The 12,239-nt window shown below is 45.8% G+C and overlaps 1 pseudogene; it reads right to left on the reverse strand.

Moving 5' to 3' along the window:
- On the reverse strand, nucleotides 1–5,067 carry LOC120837032 (annotated as a pseudogene).
- Nucleotides 5,068–12,239: the final 7,172 nt, after the last annotated feature.

The following is a 12,239-nucleotide window of genomic DNA, read 5'->3' on the forward strand; positions in this document are numbered from 1 at the left end:
TTAGAGTAGTACCCAGTAGTATCCTGGTGCGAACTGAACCACGACGAAACTTTTGTTCGTGTTTCTTTCCAACCCCCTCCATTTCCAGCCATTGGTCTCACCGCGTGAGTTAGCGACCTGTTTAGCTCCGCAAAGCACGCGAGAAAGTAGTCCGGCTCTCAGAAGTATATACGTCCGTAATATAGGCAGATCTTGCTTCAAGATGTGCCTATTGCGGAAAGCGGATATATAGATGTATGATCGAATGCCACAGGCTCATCCGCCGCACGGCAAACCGTACTAACTCTCCCGTTAGAGCGTCGACATCTTCCCTTTTGTTTTTCGGTTTCCGTTTTTAAATGCGAGCTACACGTTCAACCTTGACCGATAGTGACACGGAGGCTAGTTTCGTATTTCGTCGCTCGGTGTGTTACCTAACACCACGTGCACTCATGTAACGCAAAAAAAAAAAGTTTTATGTTTAGGGTGAAGGCACCCATGGGCGTAGATCTCTTCTACAACACCGAGCAATTTCCTACGCGCCAGGACGTTAGGATAACAGGTCTTAAAACGCACTCTACATCGCCTCTAGTCCAATACATCACGGTCCGCACTTTGAGGCAGCTATGAATCCGATACTGGCGCGTTTTTGCTCCACGGGCAGTAGCGATGAGCAGCTGCCTTTCATATCTGTTTTTCTCCGGAACTTTGCTAACCAGTCATTCATTTCATTTATTAATCCCTTAAATGCCCACGTGGGGCTTTACATAAAAGGGGGGGGGGGGGGGGGGCAGGCAGTCTTTGTACACTTCAGGTACACAGTACAAACAAAAAGAGAGAAAACAGAAACGAACAAAAGATAATACACAAGTGGGCTACAGGCTGTAAAAGGTGGCAACTGCTTCTCTAAATTTTGAGATATCCGATATTGTTACTATTGAGTCCGTTAATTTATTCCAATTATTAATAGAAAGCTGCAGAGGCGAAAATTTAAATATATTTGTCCTAGTAATGGATAAAAGAAGCTTGCAGGAATTATCTAAGCGACGGGAGGTGTGAGGTGCAGGTATGCAGTATAAAGATCTCTGCACAGAAAGATGGTAGTAACGTTTACGTAGAATGGTTAAGGCCGATATCGCCCTACGTGTTCTAAGAGAGGGGAGGCCAAGTTGAGTTTCAAGATTACTGACACTAGCCGTGAAATCATAATTTCTATGAATAAACCGTACCGCTCTGTTTTGGACGGCCTCTAACATCTCTTCTAAGAATAACTGATGGGGATTCCAAACCGATGAGGCGTACTCCAGCTGGGGACGAACAAGTGAGGTGTATGCTAAAAGTTTAGTTTCCTTAGAGGCAAGAAGAAGGTTGCGTCGCAAAACACCGAGTGTCTGGTTTGCTTTGCTGACAATGCTAGTTATATGACATTCCCATGAAAGACGGCATGTTAAGTAAACCCCGAGGTACTTGTAAGTTGATACATTTTCGATAATATTACCGGAAAGGTAGTATTGAAAGTCTATTGTGTTACGTTTCGTAGCGAAAGTCATTTGTTTAGTTTTATTTACGTTTATTTGCATCTGCCAACTTTCACACCAAGATTCGATAACGTGTAAATCAGTTTAGCGTTGCGCACACTCAGAGGGATCGGAAATTTTAGAATACACAACACAGTCATCAGCATATAATCTAATTGAAGACTTAATTAGGGAACGCAGATCATTTACGTAGATTAGAAATAAAAATGGACCCAGCACGGTTCCCTGAGGTACTCCGGATTTAACTGCTATAGAAGACGAGCAACTGTTGTTAAAAGCGACGTACTGTGTTCAGTCTCTGTAATCATTACTATAAAAACAGAAATGTGATTAATTATAATTATTATCATTATGTTACAATCAGCCTAGGACCGAGAACTACATGCGAACATCATGTACATCCCTGAACAAGAAAAAGAAGAAATTACGTGACATAAGAAGCGATAGAACGCTGAAAGCGGAACTGTATGTAATAGAGGTACGAAGCTACCGATGCGTGCCGATCGACTTAATTGTTCTGTTTACGTAGACCTAACTTCACCTTACGATAAAATACAGCGGTCGCTCCAAGTCGTCGGAGCCATTCCAGTGCCTCGTGACAGTCGGGTGACCTTCGCGAGAAAGACGCAGCGCAGTCACGTGACACGTTCACAGCGCCGGATTGGTTGAGGTGGTCCGCTGCAGTAGAGCGGAAGACGAAACTTGGGTCAACATGTTAAATTTGGGGTAAGGCAGACAAGAGGGAAGACTACGACAACACAATGTGCTCACTTCTATACTGTGAAGTTTTAACTTCACAGATTTGTTTAAAACAGTCGTGAAAATTACAGTTATGCAGTTTGTACAGGCGAGTTATACGGCCAGGGAGACATTATAAGGGGCTAATTTTCTCAATCAGTCGGATAATCTGTTAAAATTGGCTAATTAAATTTTAATTAGTCAAATAGTTTTATGGTTCCAATTAGAAGTTTGCTGAGCGTCGTCCAAAACCCCTACATCAGTAATTTTTAGAAAGACTGAGCGCGTGAGAAGCGCAGTAGTGCGCTAAAGTTACCTTTCGTGGAGTAGGTACAAGGCTGGGGCCAGATAAGAGACGGAAAAATTACGCGGGCGCCTTACCGCAACCGCTAGCCTTGTACCTGCTCCACGAGTGGTAACTTTAGTGCGCTACTACGCTTCTCAGGCGCTGAAAGTCTTTCTGAAAATGACTGACTTAGTGGCTTTCGATAACGCTCAGCAAGTTAATTGGAACCATATGTCTACTTTCACTAATTAAAAGTTAATTAACGCATTTTAATTAATTCTCGGACTTATCGCAGAGATTAGCCACCCCCATAATGTACCCCTGGGAGTATAACTTACTCGCACAAACCGCACAAGTGTAGCTTTCATGTTTTTTTAAACAAATATGTAAATAAAAAAAAACTGTGTATATATATATATATATATATATATATATATATATATATATATATAGGCGAAAGTAGGTGCACAGGTACAGCAGCCGTAGGATGATAGAAATAAAAATTTAATGGCGAAAAAAATCACAAAAAAAAATGAGTAAAGTGCCGTACAAGAATCATAGAAACAAGAGCGCTAGATACGCGGAGGATACACTTAAAAATGACGGAATAAAACTCAAAGTTAAACACAAGAACTTACAAAAATAAATAGCTAAATAATAAAAATAAAAATAATAAAAAATAAAATAAGGTGCCTGACGTCCGTCGACATTTCGACGGTGGCAGTGTCTTCTTTAGTACGTCCTGAAGAAGACAGTGCCACTGTCGAAACGCCATAAAGTCGGAATGCTGGTCCGTCGCGGATGTTGATGCCTCAGACGGCGGTCCGCTGAGTGGCGAGGCCTCGGTGGTCACTATCGCGCCGCTCCGCGCTACGACGGTGTTGAGGTAATCCACCTGGTCCGGAAAGTTGTACTGCAGGATCCTCAGTATGTTGCTTCTGATCATCGGAACGTTGTCTTCGCCCTCGTCGTCTGCCGGTTGGAAGGAGGTCAGCGTCATCTCCTTTGAGTCTTCTTCCTCTTTCGGCAGATCTGCAACGTCATCCGTCGAGAAGGAGTGTGGGATGACAGAAAGGCCTTCGAGCGACAGGGTCGCGTCCCTGACTGCACCGCCGGTGAGAATTCCGAGGCTCTCCTGCTTGTATCCTTCGTCGAGCTCGTCGGGAATCTCGGCAATCTGGGAGAGAAAGTCTGTGGCTCCGGCGACCGCCCCTTCCTTTGGACTTCCGCACACCACTTTCCCACCGGACTTGCCTCGTCGGAATTCTCGTGGATCGGAGATAGAACATTCTTGGCCACTGCACTCGGGTCTGGTGCAGGCTGCTGCGGTGCAAGCTCGTTCATGAGCGCGGTCCGTAGTTCCGCAAGCACATCCGGGCTGACTCTGTGATGAAGCGCCGACTCTCGATCCGCAAACTCTTCGCCGTCACTCTCCGGAGATCCTGCGAGGTCGGCCCCTTTCCACAGCGGAGCATGGTCCGTCAGAAACAGAGTGGGCGCGCTCTTGCATTCTCTTTGTGCCACTTCCCTGTGCTTCGACCGGAAGGGCAGAGAAGACTTGCCAGGAAAGCCGAGCTTCGGGAGACGTGAGAACAGAGATGCAGCTTTTCACGTTTTCTCCGATTGAGGGGGATCACCTTCTGGTGCGGCGGAATTGGCAGCAAGCTCCGGAAGCATTGTGCCGGGCTGCAGTCGGACTTTAGACTCTGGTGCAAGGATGCCATGCCCGGGACGGCACGTGAAGTAGACCACCCAGTTGACGACGCCGCTGTGCTTGCCGCCCGATACTTCGTCCTGCTCCACGCCGCACCACACGCCGTCTGCAAACTTGGTTTCGCCGTAGAACCGAAGGGTTCCGGATTTCACTCCGGCCACGGTGATACGGTCGCCGAGATCGAAGCTGCTTGTGTGGATCTACGGTAAAATACCCAAGAGGGCGGAAGCGGTGGCCCTATGTTCCTACGGGACGATTGGATTCCGACGGCCAGACAAACGAACAAAGTTCTTATGGTGGAACGGTTCTCCAAGGCCATTGAAATGCGATGGATCAACCCTGCTGTCTTGCTCTGCTTCGACGACGCAAGTCCTCTTCAACGGTTTTTTGAGTTCCTTGAAGTGCGACGGATCCACCTTGTTGATCCTGTCAAGCTCTGCGACCTGGCTCCTGCGGTCCGGCAAACGAGCTGCGCTTTCACGATCCGACGAAGGAACTTCTCTGTTCACGGCCGAACCGGTGAAGCACCCATGGTCCGATGAGTCGAGCGTCCTCGTATCACCACTGAAGGGGACACTCCGATGGCTCTGGTGATTCGACTGTGCAGCTGACGGCCAAGATGTAGAGGGCAGCGGTTCCGATGGACTCTGTGTTGGACTGGTTCTCGGAAGCAGACTCGTGAAGTCATCCAGTCTCTTCGCAACCACCCGCTGAGGCCTCGGAATAAAGCGGGTGATCTTGGATGTCTTTGACGGAGCAGCGTCCGGTGGTCTGCGTCCCTGAACAAACAACAAACGGTCAACGTCGAGCATGAAACAGACGACCCCGACCAACACTTTGGTGTGACGTCTGCCGTCGGACCAAACGCGATGCCCTACGTCATTGCAACACAAGAACGCACTGAAAGGTAGTACAAGCACAAGACGCTGACTTCGAATGGCACTGCTTGGGTGAGCGTGTGCTCGAGCACCTCTACGAGCCACACACTCACTACAAACCCCCGCCTTTTTCGCACTACACTCACAATAAAACAGAGTGTAGACGGGCGTTCTCACCAACTTTAGCTCCACCTCAAGGTACCCAATAAACACCCCCGAAAACAATAAAAAGGAAACAAACAACGTGGGGACAGCGTTTCCAGACGGCTTCGACAAGACAGACATTTTATTTATTTTTATTCATATTACCCCTAAAGGCCCTCGTGAGAGGGTATTACATAGGGGGGGGGGGGGGGGGTACATAAATCGTTCCAATAGGAACTAGTGGACTGAGAACTGAGAATACTAGAAAACAATCAATACACTTAATATTAAAAAGAAAAATAAAGGATACACTCAAAAATGAATAAAAAAACATACACTCACTCATCACACTGCTATAAAGCTGAGTCAAGGTAAAAACAAAATAGTACACATTTGCTCAGCACGTTCCGGAAAAGAGGAAACAACAATGTAAAACAGCAAAAGTTAGATGGCATCAGTATTTTGAATTTGTTCTTGAAACTTCGTGGTGTCTTTTTCTGAGGCAATGTGCGATGGCAGATCATTCCAATCGATTGTGGTACGTGGAATGAATGACCGGGAAAAAGCAGATGACTTACAGGTTACGCGTTTAACTTTGTAAGGGTGATCGCGGCGTGGAAAAATAACGGCAGGTGGCTCGAAGAAATCACCGTGAAGTGACGCGTGGTGGTAAAGTTTATGGAAAAGAGATAGGCGTGAAAGTTTGCGACGATGGAGTAGTTCGGGTAGCTCTGCTCGGCGTTTTAGTGCTGTGACGCTGGAATGACGTGAATAATCTGAAAATATGAAGCGAGCGGCACGATTTTGCAGTGATTCAATGTCGTTTATGATGTAAGCATGTTCGGGATCCCAAATGGCTGATGCATATTCTAATTTCGGACGTATTAGTGTGGAAAAGGCAAGTTTGCGTATGTTAGGAGAAGCCTGTTTAAGGTTACGCTTGAGAAATCCGAAAGAGCGGTTAGCAGCCGCCAGGGTGAGCTTTATATGGTAGTGCCATGACAGATCAGGTTGCAAATGAATTCCAAGATATTTATAACTGGAGACGAGGTCAACAGTATTATTATTTAACAGATAGGAGGTAGGAATCCGGGGTACGTGATTAGTAAAAGACAGACTTTGTTTTAGAGCAATTTAGGGTCATTAGCCAGGAAGAGCACCATGCAATAATAGCATTTAGATCAGTTTGCAAAGCTTTCTGGTCATTGACAGAGGAAATTATTCGGTAAATTACACAATCGTCAGCAAAAATTCTAATTCGGGATGAGACACTGGATGGCAAGTCATTAATGTAGACTAGAAACAGTAGTGGACCTAGTACGCTACCCTGTGGGACTCCCGAGGTTACTGGTTCGAAGGAAGAGTTACAATTGTTAGCGGACGTGAACTGTTTTCTAGACGAAAGGAAATCTTTTACCCATGCCAAAATGTTAGGGTGAATGTTAAGCCTGGACAGTTTTGTTAGAAGCCGGTGATGAGGGACACGGTCAAAAGCTTTAGAAAAGTCGAGGAAAACAGCATCAACCTGGGATCCACCGTCAAGAGCTGAATGTATGTCATGAATGAAGCCGGCGAGCTGCGTGTCACATGAGTATCCTCGCCGAAAACCATGCTGATATTTATGTATGATGTTATGATCTTCCAGGTAGTTAATTACTTGTGTGTGTATTATATGTTCAAGAAGTTTACAAATGGTACTGGTTAACGAGATTGGACGATAGTTTAATGGCGATGAGCGACTTGAAGATGGGAATTACTTTTGCGATTCGCCAGTCATGTGGGATGCAACCTAAAGATAACATTTGTGAAAAAAGGGCTGACAGTATGGAACAGATGCTAGCTGATATATTCTTTAGTATCTTATTATTAAAGCCGACATGATCAGAAGCAGTAGAAATTTTGAGTCTATTTAGTAAGGAGTATATTCCCACTTCAGTTATTATTATTTCTGGCATGCTGATATCAGGAATGAGGTTAACTTTCGGGCATGACGAGATGTCTTCACATGTGAATACTGATATGAATGCGTCGTTAAAAACCTGTGCGCACTGAGACATGGGAATGACGTCATTATTACTGGCGGTAAGGACGATATCAGGATGCTCAACAGGATTAATGAGTATAATGCAATTAAATGCAAAGGTGCAAGCGAGCTGGACAAGAATGACGAAAGTAATCCCTGGAGAGGGGATCCCCCTCTCCAGGGATTACTTTCGTCAGGATTAATGACACGCCAAAAAATTTCCGAGGGTTATTTAGTAGCATAGATGATAAATCATATTTGAAGAAATGATGTCTAGTTGTTGTAAGCAGTGACTGATATTCATTATCACATGTTTTATAGCGTAACCAGGAAACTGAAAGGGGGTCTGTTTTATTGGCGTGGCGGTAAAGTCTCTTCTTTCTGTTATTGAGGCGTCGAAGCTGTTGGTTATACCACGGAGCGGTGTTTACAGTTTTGATGGTGATAAGAGGAATGAACCTGTTGATTAAATTGGTAAGTACATTTCTAAACATGAGCCAATTATCTTCCACGGACCGGGATAAATACCCTTCCAAAAATTTATTTGAGAATGAAAGGAATTCATTGTTAATGCTATCGTAATCACCTCTATTATAGCACCTTATTTGCTTGTTGGTAGTTTTGCGCTTGTTAGGGAAAATCCGGACGCTTCCAGTAAGGACGTCGTGGTCAGAAAGCCCGTCAAGATGAGTAATTTCAGAAAATATATCAGGGTTGTTGGTAAATACTAGGTCTAGAATATTAGCAGATGTGGCCGACCGCCGTGTGGGATGAGTAATTAGCTGAACCAGGGAAAAGTCGAGAGAAGAGTGGACGAAATTATGTGATTCACTATGGCCATCCCTAACGGATAGAGTTGACCAGCAAATGCTCGGAAAATTAAAATCGCCAAAAATTAGTAAGAGAGAATTAGGAAAACGAGAACACAGTAGCGTCAGGACACGGGTAAATTCACTAGAAAAGTGAATTTACCCGTGTCCACATTCCAAAAAAGAGTTAACTAGCACAGGTACCGCAAGCACATCATTTTTTATCGCCAGAAGTACGCCACCTCCCCTTCTATGTTTCCTGTCACAACGAAAAAAATTGTAATGAAATTGACATGAAAAAACAGTTAGGGCGCAGGCGAGCTGGTGTAGGTTTACCATTTTTAGACCACCTGAGACTGGGTGGAAGAAACACGACGACGTCTCAGACACAGCTAACCACTTTATTCAGTGCTCCCTCCTTTTATACATCCTGAACCCAAAATCGCCACCAGAAAAAACACTCCAAACAATGGCACCAAGGGGACACGCCTTGACTTTGCAGCCACGCTTGTCTTAAAGAAATAAACAACGAACCATTTCGAACTAACAAAGGGTACACACACATCAAAACATCGGCCGAAGGGAACATTCCTTGATCTCGCAGCCCCCCCCCCCCCCCCCCCCCCCCCCCTCTTATCTTTACAAAAAACGAACAAGCGAGCCACACGGAACCGACTGCAGTTCGAACCCATCAACCTGTTACACCTTTTTTTTTTTTTTCCTTCCTTGTTTACGTACGCATACAAACGGAACAGATCAAACGGTCTGATCTGTTCCCTCTTCTTAGAGGAGGGTGTGGGGAAGGAGGAAAAGCCAAGCGACGGCAACAACAACAAAAAAACAAAACGCGAGAGAAATTGGCGGCCCACTCACACATGTCTGCCTTGTCGAAGCCGCCTGGAAACGCTGTCCCCGCGTTGTGCGTTTGCTTTTTATTGTTAGGTCTTTCCCACCACCCACCTCCCAAAATAAGTACGCACACCCTTCCCGCCCCCAGGACGACTCTTTCTGACGACGCCTTCAAGTGCCGTCCGAAAGATGGTCGGACGGCAGGAAGCACTTCGGAATCGCGCTGCCGCTTCGGCCTTCGCTTTACACACCACCCCTTCATTTAAAAAAACGGTTCAAGTGCAGGCGAGCTGGTGTAAGTTATACATAACAATCATCATGTACCCTACGCTACAGCTTCGAAAAACTCGTTTTGACAATTGGTTTTATACGAGACTTTCGGACGGCACTTGAACGCTCTGCAAGAGTGCCGTCGGACGGCACTCTAGACACTACGAGTAATTAAGAAGCTCAGTAGTCAACGGGCGTTGGCTGCGGGCAATATAAGGGTAAACCGGGAGGATAAATGGTCAAAAATAAACAGATAAAACGAAAAAAAAAAAAGCGGCGTCAGGGTTTAGTTGTTATAATACCGGCGCTACATACGATAACGCACGGGCACGGTCAAAATTCGAGTTGACGTTGGAAAGGGCGGGAACAGGCAGAACGTGCATTTACCTCGGCCCTTTGAACGGCTCCCTGTAAATCCTGGCGATGTTTTCAACGCACGTTGCAGCTCATCTCCGCCCAAAGGCTGAGAAAAAAAAAATGCAAATATGCAACGAAAAAAAAAAACAAAAAAAAAAACGCCATTCCCCTATCCATACGCAGTCGCCTCCTTGGTCGCCTCCCCCTTACTTTCTGCTTTTTTTTTTTTTTTTTTTTTTTGTGGGTTGTGGGGCGCTACAGTCGCTCCAGTATCGCGTCATCTCGCAAATTGCGAGACCAGTGATAAATTATACAACAGACCCCCGTCCACTCACTTTTGTATCATTCCGCGTCAAATAGTTTGTGAATTTTATCGAGGTTTTATGAGGGTTAACTTTGAAAGAGTCATCCTACATGGCACATTTAACGATCTGCTCTTATCCTACCTGTATCGATCTTTTTGTTCGCGGAACGTGTCAAAGACCTCGTTCTGTCGAAAGAAGCGGTGGGCGCATGATCTCAGTGCGCACAACGTCAAACCACCTGCGCCGCCTCTTGCCTTCATTTGCTGGGCACTTCCGAGAAAGTGTCAAAAGGTGTGTAGCACGATTGCCCCGCGTGCAGAATCCCTGTCGCAAAAGCCACGCGTTATTAGCCCTATGTTTCGAAAACCCCGCGTTCAATTACCCAGTTCCGTATTTCCCACGGCCCATATTCCTTTTCGCGCTTCCACCAGCATTAAGGTCTCTTAGTGATCTCTGCTGTCATGGAGGAAGCTCAGACTCAGAAATATAGACACTTATCTACATAGTTTTGGAGAACATAATAGCGCTTCACGACAGGGACGAAGGGTAGTCAGCAGACTACCCTTCGTCCCTGTCGTGAAGCGCTATTATGTTCTCCAAGTTTCAGTACCAACTCGCCCAAGAATCCGCATTATCTACATAGATGGATACATTTTTTTTTTTAATAGAATCGGTGTTTGTTGTTGTGATAAGTATGGCACCGTGAGCTGCGGGTTACCAGGAACGGACAATTTTATCCAGTTATTCTTTACTTAAGTCCCGGAAATGGCATGATTACGTTACACAAGCTCGCGTGCACACGTTACACAAGCTCGAGGGATACGCGCCGTGGGCTTCTCAAACAGGTGGTTTTGAAAGTGGGGCGAAAAAGGCGGAGTGTTTGCCGCGGGGCATTTGACACGGGGCTTTTGACATCGTGTGCGTGCGTGCACCACCCGTCAAAAAAGCTGTGCCTCGGTTGCTTTTGCCTCCTTCCAAGGATGGCCCTACACCAACGCCAAGCAGTTTGCTGACTTCGATACAGGACTTCTCCTCAGTTAGGCCGGGCTGCCCAGTCTTGGCGAGCGGTGCCTGTTGCGCCTGAACGTACGCGTTCATTATCAGCTGCTGTGCAACTCGGTGAAGGCCAATGCCGTTCTTATGTTTCCTGAAGGGGTGCCTTGGTGTAGACGTCGAGGCTGTACCAGACCCTCATGACGAAGAAGAATCGGAGAAATCGCATTCCGCTGTCTCCAAGTTGGGATTCATAACAGAAAACAAAAGCCACCCTCGGGTTTTTCAAAAGTTCAAAAGTTCAAAACGCAGGGGTTTTCGAAACCCGAAACGCAGTGTCATAGAGATCCAACCTCGCTGTAGAGATCAGTGGGTCTGTAAAAGACAGGGATTTCAAATATTTTTATTAACGAACAAATTTCGTGGCCTCTAAAGCTTTCTTTTTTACTTCAACCTTCCGGAGCGATTAATGTAGGGGCTCAAAATACACCGTTTGCCCCGGCTAGGTGGCGCAAGCTGCCGCCCGTTACAAGGTCTGTAGCCGATATCTACCCATTGGTAAACGGAAAGAAACAGCGCTCAAAAATAGACAAGGACGAAGGGACGATGCGAACGACGCGCTTGTGTCGTTCGCATCTTCCCGTCGTCCTTGTCTATTTTTGAGCGCTGTTTATTTCCGTTTGCCATGAATCAACTCGCCTACATCACGACACCTATCCATTGGAGCAGAAGCGGCGTTTTCAACGAACTATTTTCTCGACTGCGGAGGCGTTTGAAGCGGGCGCATCAAGCTTGTGGGCAGGAGCTTCTACTACATTTTTTACTTGTAAAGTCCTAAGCAGAGTGTCGAACCGGAACCGAACCGTTATTTTTAGCCGAACCGGAACTGAACCGTACCGATATTTTCGCCGCCATCTTGAAACTAAACCGGAGCTGAACCGAAAAAAAAAATAACGTTAACTGGTTAAAAATAGCTCACGGCTTTTTTTTTTTTTTTTGCTTTTTTGATAATAACACGAAATAACTATTTAAAAAAAAATGAAAGCTGTATTTTTATATATCGATGAAATCTTCGTATGCAGAATCGCAATGTATGACAAATTGTTGGGCACTGATTAATCATGTGTCACGTGACGTCGTGATGTCAAGGCATGCTGTCAAGTAATGCCATGTCACGTGTCGTCATATGACGTAGTTACGGGACTTGCTGCGTCATGTCGATTTAAATTGAGAATGTCGCTAAATTTATTCGTTTTATTCATACTCTGACGTCACATGACATCACGACTTCGCACCGCGAGTCACGTGAAAACACGGCGTGCTCGACTCTCGTGAGTGTCAGTCGAGTGATCGAAT

The sequence above is a fragment of the Ixodes scapularis genome, unplaced genomic scaffold, assembly GCF_016920785.2.
Source record: "Ixodes scapularis isolate PalLabHiFi unplaced genomic scaffold, ASM1692078v2 PGA_scaffold11__112_contigs__length_91849675, whole genome shotgun sequence".
NCBI lineage: Eukaryota > Metazoa > Arthropoda > Arachnida > Ixodida > Ixodidae > Ixodes > Ixodes scapularis.